The following is a 7,532-nucleotide window of genomic DNA, read 5'->3' as shown; positions in this document are numbered from 1 at the left end:
TGTTACCAGGCAAGTGTATCAGTAATTTGTATTATTACTTCTAATCAATCAGACATTATGATCAACAGCTTTCAGGTTGTAAAATGGGAAAATAATATACATTAGGTAGCTAGACATCTTGCCAAATCATCAACACGCTATTGAGGGCAAGTGATTCCTAAATTCAGAGCTACAATTTTTTACGGTCAAACAAACTTTTGCTTAAGGAGGGATGTTGTAAATTGCATCAGAACTTGAAAGCACAGCACATACTAATTAGTACAGCAACAATATTAAGCAGCAGATGACATATTAGATATAGGAATTTATCTATTTATCAACAAATTAGCAATTGACGTGATATAGGAATTTATGTATTCGTCAAATACTAATTAGTAAAACAAGAACATCAAGCAGCAGATGATGTGTTTGATATAGAAATTTATCTATTCATCAACAAATTAGCGTGATCTTGGAGTAGACAGAGTAGCATTATTACATGGTAGGGAGTGTTATATTTCAACTTGGATCTGCAAAATGCAATGAAATAATAGATCAAATAAATCAACAGGAAAACAAGCACAACAACATAGCCAATTGCACCTTCCTGTACTTGTACATATCTTGATTGTGTGTAATGACCATATTGGGAAAATCTAGGGAAAGAGGAGAGGAGGAGCAAACCTGAAGCAACAACCACAACAAACAGGATCAGCAGGGGCACCAAACAAAATTTGATTTATAGAATGTTATGTCATGGTGATTCAGAACTGATTACTAAGATATCCATGCCATGGTCCCTTGACATGATTCAATCTTCACTTTTTAAGTCAATTCTACTAAGAAAATAATAATAAATTTTAGCTTTGTAATATGACTAAACTTTCTAAACAAAGTCCAGACTTCTCCATGTCTGTAAAAATATAAACACTCGTCCAAAATTTCTCCATGATCTAAATAAGTTACTCTAGCATGTTTTCTAAACAAAGGCCAGACTTCTCCATGTCTGTAAGAATATAACGCCAAGCGCAACGCTAAAAGACATGGAGAAATAACATCGCCAAGCTCTACGCTAAAACACTCGTCCAAAATTTCTCCATGATCTAAATAATTTACTCTAGTTAACCAGAAACAACGCCAAGAGCTATGCTAAAAGACATGCACACGAAGCATCATTGGTCATTGATACCACACATGACGCTAGGAAAAATTGATGGCTGATCTGCTGATTGGCCAGGAATTATTCCCTTGTGCTTTCCACGCCCGACGTTTGTGATGCCCAGATCCCTACTGCCGGTGGAGCTGGGTAGGGGCGCCACAAACGTGAATGAAGTCTTTTTTTTGTTTGGGGTGAATGGTAGTTTTGATTAGGGGTGTGTTGAGTGTTGTTTTGAGGTCATAATTGTTACATTATAAATTGTTGGGACTCTGCATCCTCTGATGCATACTCATGTTCTGTTTCTTTCGCAAAGGAAGGCCTCTGCATCCTCGGATGCGTACAAAAAAAAAGGAAAACCCTAGAGCAGCATCGCGTAATAGCTTAGTGAAAACCGTTTTTGCATAGGTTTCCATGCACTAGCTACCGCAAAATGTGTCCCAAGTATTAATGGACAAATACAGTGCTCCTACCGAGCGTTGACAAGAAGGGGTCGCAACATGGGACCAATGTCGTTACTTAGACTACAGAGGACATAGATCGCACCTGGGTCAGCAGAGAAAGCTTTTACATCCAAGCGACGAGATGTAGAGAACAACATGTGTTTCCATCTTCCCACGTCTCTCGTTCCTGATGTCTCCCATTCTTAGTTATCTATATGTATCTTTATGTGGATGGTGCATATGCCCGTGCATTGCTACTTGCTAGTCAGCCCGCTCCCGTTCTGTTGCCTTGTTTGAGCAAGCTACTGGGTAAGTTGGAATAGGAGAGGAAAGTGGTGAAACCCATGAAGCCACATAAAGCCCACTCATTTCGACCCTATCTATTTATAAAATTCATAGGTATTTAAACTATGTTGTACGTGCTTGTTTGAGAACACTTAAGAGTTATTTCCAAATAATTCCAGGACATATTTCTGGGTGGAAGGTATAAATCATTGCATTTATTTCTTTCACTATAAATCATTGCATTTCTGTGTACAATGTAGACGTGTTCCATGTATATGTGTTTCAATATATTTCAAATGGGTGGTGGACTTATATATAACCAACGACATGGAATGCATATACTGCATTTTTTTTGTAAAGAGGTGTGTACTGCGTTTTCAATCATATATATCAATGTTCCAATCGAAAAGTGTTTCTTGGATGCAGTGAACACCAATCAACATTTGAGAACTTAAATAACATCTACATATATGGATTTGTCTCCCTTTACCTAGGAAGGGACATGTTCCCCGTTTCACTTGTAAAATTGCTTGCAAGATCAGAATCCAGCATGTTTGATGCAGACATCACCTGTCAATGCCCCGCGCCTGAAGCTCAAATCAATTTTTTTCCCAAACCATTAAATGAGTTAACTGACCCAAATTAAGATGTTCATGGGAGTAATTTATGTTTTAATAACACGCAAAAGCCCTTGATCTACTGAACGATAAACCTCTTGTGAAGTATATTCCATGATAGACATGGTCTCAATGGCATTTGGTATATGGACCTGGAATAGCACCTCCTCTCTACTGCCAACCACCATCTCGACAAAGGCCGGCATGTCTGAGCACATTACTACAGTCTTAAGCATGTTTACAGTAGTCAGATGTGGCATAGTGTTGCGCTAGAGAATGAAATGTTCAGCACCATATTTTCAACTCAATACAGTGTTCCAATCTCTACATGTCTTGTTCTCAAACTAATTAACCTGCCTTTTCTTGCCCAGACTTATCTACACCCGCCGTGAACAATAATTCCAGAAAATAAAAAATATATATACAAATTCTTTTCACTAAAGATGCTCGAGTGTGCTAGGAGCTTCCAAAATTCCATGGCCACATAATATTCGAAGAGCTCTTGACAAAAAAATGGTTATCAAAGGAACTTCAAAAAAGGATATTTTGAAGACCTTTTTTTTTGTTTTTGGCTAGAGCTCCTCAAATATCATTTCACCATGTTTTTGGCTAGAACTTTTTTTTTGTTTTTGTCTTGAGCTTCCTCAGTGCAAAAAAAAAAAATTAGATTCTGTTTTTACTACAATTTTGAATTTACAGTTCATTAATTAGGGAGTAGATGAGCCTCGGCTCATTATGGATGTTTCTGAGGACAGCTTTCGGTGACTAGGTTCATCTTGACCCGTGGTCAACATTAAAATAAATAAAATAAAATAAAAAGTGCATTGTTTTTGCTAATAGCGTGTACATGATAGGTGTTCAGCTTCCGAGACTTTAAAGCATTGAGCTAAATCCAAAAGCCAAAGTAAGCCTAACCAAAAACCCCTTTAGTCAAAGTAGCTCCTTATTATCTTTCTTCTAGGATGATTCAACGACTTCACTTAATAAAATTAAATATTTGTTACAAACAGGCCAAATTTGACTTCATCCATCCAGCAATATCATTCAATCAATTCAAGTGAAGGGGTTTCCTGAATGCCAGACAGAACTCAACAGTTCATGAAAATATAGCTGAAGTACTGTCCAGATAACATGTATTTTTTTCATTACCAAATTGTTATGGGGAATTACAAGGTCAGAATCCAACATGCATCACCTTCCAAACCCACTCCATTAGTAAACTGACCCAAAATATGCAGACCATGCGAGGAATCCAGATTTTAACAACGTGCAAAAGCTCCTAGCTAGTTTCCTGTGCTCCATAAACAAGAAGAACCGCCTGACCTGACCTCTAATCCACAATGACCAGAGGCTCGTTGGCGGTGTAACCTTTAGAGGTGATATCCTTCGGCAGGCCGCCGCATAGTATCTGGACCTGGAACACCACCTCCTCTCTGGTGTTAGTCACAAGCTCGAAGATACAAGCATCGTTGACCTCGAACACCACCCCCTTGGGGGCGGCATTCTTGGAGATGCACTCGGGCTCAAGGGACTATCGGATGGCTTCTTCGGTGGAGCGGTGTTTCTTTCTACATATTCATGGCGGTGGCACTTGGCGGCATGGAGCAGCGGAGGCTTGGCATCAGATGTGTGGTGATGGACACGCGCAGGAGGTCGACGCTGTCTGACGTCGTGGTGGCGTCGGCGGCAGCTAGGCCGGGCAAGGTCGATGCAGCAGTATAGCTCTGAAGATGGATTGGTGGCAGGTGGCTGCAGCGGGCTCATACCCGGCAGGCGTCCTGGTTGGGACCTCAGGTCTTAGATGTTAGGTTTGGCTGCGAGGTTTGTTTGCTATTAGGCGTAGACTATCAGCGCCCCTTCATCAACTGGATAGGAGTAGTGACAGATGTTGCTTAGATGGTGGCTTTGGTCTTACTGTTGTACGACTTTGTAAGGACTTGTGTTAATAATTAATAAAATGACCGTATGCATTGTCCAGATGCATAGGCCGGGGGTATTCCTCCTTTTCTAGAAAAAAACTAGAAGAAAAACATTTGGAGATTCCACACACGTTCAACATTTGAATGACCAAGACATGTTCTTGAACCAAGCATGAAACACTATACTCATAAGTGTTGGGTGAAAGCACAATGGTGGTTCTAGATGACAAATGTGGCTCATTTCTACGGCAATAAAACTGGCTCGGAAGTACCAGGTAAATCCAATTGCTCGAAAAAATAACGTAGTTGACAAGGCGACAATCATAGGGAAATTTGGAGAAAAGAGCTAAGTCATAGCTCGAAAGTACCGGCTAAGAAATCTACAGAGGTACTGGAACTTACACTGTGACCAAATAAAGATGCAAACCAAGAGGTTTGCAAGTGTCGGATAGAAAGGTTAAGCTCAGAGGTGCCAGAGCCAATGGAGATATGTATCCAATGGATAGCCTCGGTAGCACTGGAACAAAACGATGTGGTGGTTCCGGCCGTATGAAAGATTGGGTTTCTTTAAGTTTCACACCAAATTGACATTGCTTGTGCCACTCTAGATGGTATGGTTTGTTCTATACTCATTGTGAATCTTAGATTCATCATGAGGGTATTAAATAAACTCATTGTGAATCTTAGATACAAGCTTGAGGTAGATAACACCATTAAAAGTTGTTGGCTGGGGCTACCATTGATGATCCACTTCAAGGCAACGAGACTAAGCCCGAAATAAACTCAAGAAAAGCATTAGTCCTCTCAATGGCTTTGTCATAATCACAAAACCCAAAAATAAGGATATATATAAGAGATGTGTTAGAATATAATTTAGGTTGAAAGATAGAGATAAATAGTAGAGATCTAATAGGTTTAATTTTTTTAAACACAGTACAATCGAAGTCGCTCACATACATGAGCATAACCTCACCCCTATGAACGCACACACGCACACCTTATCCCCATCAGCACCTTCGAGAGACTGAGCCGACAAAACATCTTGAGATTGACAAAGTCGCCATAGACGTCTTCGTAGTAGACGGGAATGTCTCCTCCCACTAAACGCACATCGCCGGAAGGCCTGGAATAAATCCAGGAAAAAGTGAGCACCAGTGTCATGTCTGGGACTTAAACATACAAGTAAGAGTTTTTTTCCTTTCAGAAAGAAGATAAGAATAAGAGGCTCACCATGGTGGTGCCGGCGACGAGATCGGCGCGGGCGATCGACGGCGGTGAAGACGGGGACGGGACGGGACGGACCGCTAAACCTAGACAAATATTGAGAAAAATGGAGCTTGGAGGTGGAGCTTGGAGAGGAGAAAGCTTAAGTAGTGTGGCTCGGGCATTCCATCGAACACCTCGTGTGCATAGGAGGTGAGCTAGAGCACCACAAAGCTCTCTCCTCGTCGGCCACGAAAAACAGAGCAGTGAGAGTGCTCTGCTCGCGGGGTATATATAGGCAATTAATTGGTCCCGGTTCGTGGCTTGAACCGGGACTAAAGGGAAGCCTTTGGTCCCGGTTCATTCCACCAACCGAGACCAATGGTGGTGGGCCAGGAGCAAGGCACATTGGTCTCGGTTCGTCCCACCAACCGGGACCAAAAGGTCCAGATGAACCGGGACCAATAGCCCACGTGGGCCGGCCGGCCCCCGGGGCTCACGAACCGGGTCCAATACCCCCATTGGTCCCGGTTTTGGATTGAACCGGGACTAATGGGCTGACCCGGCCTGGACCATTGTCCCCTTTTCTACTAGTGTAACCATCCAACCAACCATAGGTTGGTTCGTGATCGAATAGTTTTAAACCATGTATTATTTGTCTTGTACTCTAAGCCTCTCATGTATTCTATATATACCCCATTTAAGGGTCAGATCAGTACAACAAAATTATTAGACATCCTACAATTTCTACAAGATGCACTTTCACACACACAAAAAATCACTGTCCAGAAGAACCCTCAAGGTTGTGAATCATGTAAGGGCATGGCCGCCAAGCTCTAATGGGAGGAATTGAGTGGTACAGCTGCTTGCTGCAGGGAGAGTGCTCGCATGGAGTAAGAAGGGATGCAGTCGGTGATCCGTCATGCGGAGGACCCACCAGGCCACCACTCGCCATCAATGCAGCGACGGAGACAAAAAGTCAGGACGGTAGGGGGGTGCCTGGCTCCCCGTCAACGGCCACTGCTTCCTCTTAGACAGACCATCGCTTGTGGGAGAGTTGTGTGGACTAGTCTTGTACATACTATTAGGTTCTGGTCAAGCTTTAGGTTGAGTTCGGGGCGAATGGCGTTATGCCGTAGCAGAGCATGCCGCCGCCATCCACGAGCAACGGCTAGTGGCTCACAGCGATGGTGATCCTGCTTGTGCTGGTTGGTTGTCAGCCGCTGGCGGGTTTCACGTCGCCGGCGACTCCAAGAATAATTAAGCTGGTTTGGTTCCCTGGATTTGAAGAGGGCCTCCATGTTTCATGCTTCCAAGGTCACCACGGTGGTGGAGGAGGAGCTATGGGGAGATGGAGATCCAGGTCGGGTTCACGCTCATCATAGGTGGCCCCCATAGAGAGGCCTTGGTGCCTGCAGTTGCGGTCGATTGCCGGTTGTCTTCGTCTCGCCATCGAACCTTCTAGCCGAATGGCGGCTTTAGTTCCTCCTCCAGGCTATGATGTCTAATGGTAGGCAGTGCGGCTTCCGCATGAAGTCTATAGTGAGGTGCCATGGAGGTTTTGCCTTTCCTAGTGGTGCCATCCCCGGTGAAGACGAGGCTGCATTCGTGCGGGAGCAGCTAGGGACCCGATTGCAATCTTCATCAGCTTATTGGGGTCCTCTTTGTAAAAAACAGGGACTAGTTTGTTATTTTCTGGTTGTTAAGAGTCCTGTTGTAAAGATGTTGTGCGTCGCTGCTTTATGTTTAATATAAGCATCGGGGTTCCTCTGGACCCTTCTTCTGTTCAAAAAATAATAATTAACACACCATCGCTTGCTAGGGGCGCCACCACATGTCATCGCCTTCTCGGAGTGAGGGTATCTGTCTCCTACCTCAGCTCGGCCCCGTTTCCCAACCGGTCGGTTTTTTAGGAACCTGATAAGACATC

This window comes from Triticum dicoccoides, chromosome 4A (genome assembly GCF_002162155.2).
Source record: "Triticum dicoccoides isolate Atlit2015 ecotype Zavitan chromosome 4A, WEW_v2.0, whole genome shotgun sequence".
In the NCBI taxonomy this organism is placed as follows: Eukaryota; Viridiplantae; Streptophyta; class Magnoliopsida; order Poales; family Poaceae; genus Triticum; species Triticum dicoccoides.
The sequence above is the reverse complement of the archived record's forward strand: the minus strand, read 5'-3'. Positions refer to the sequence as shown.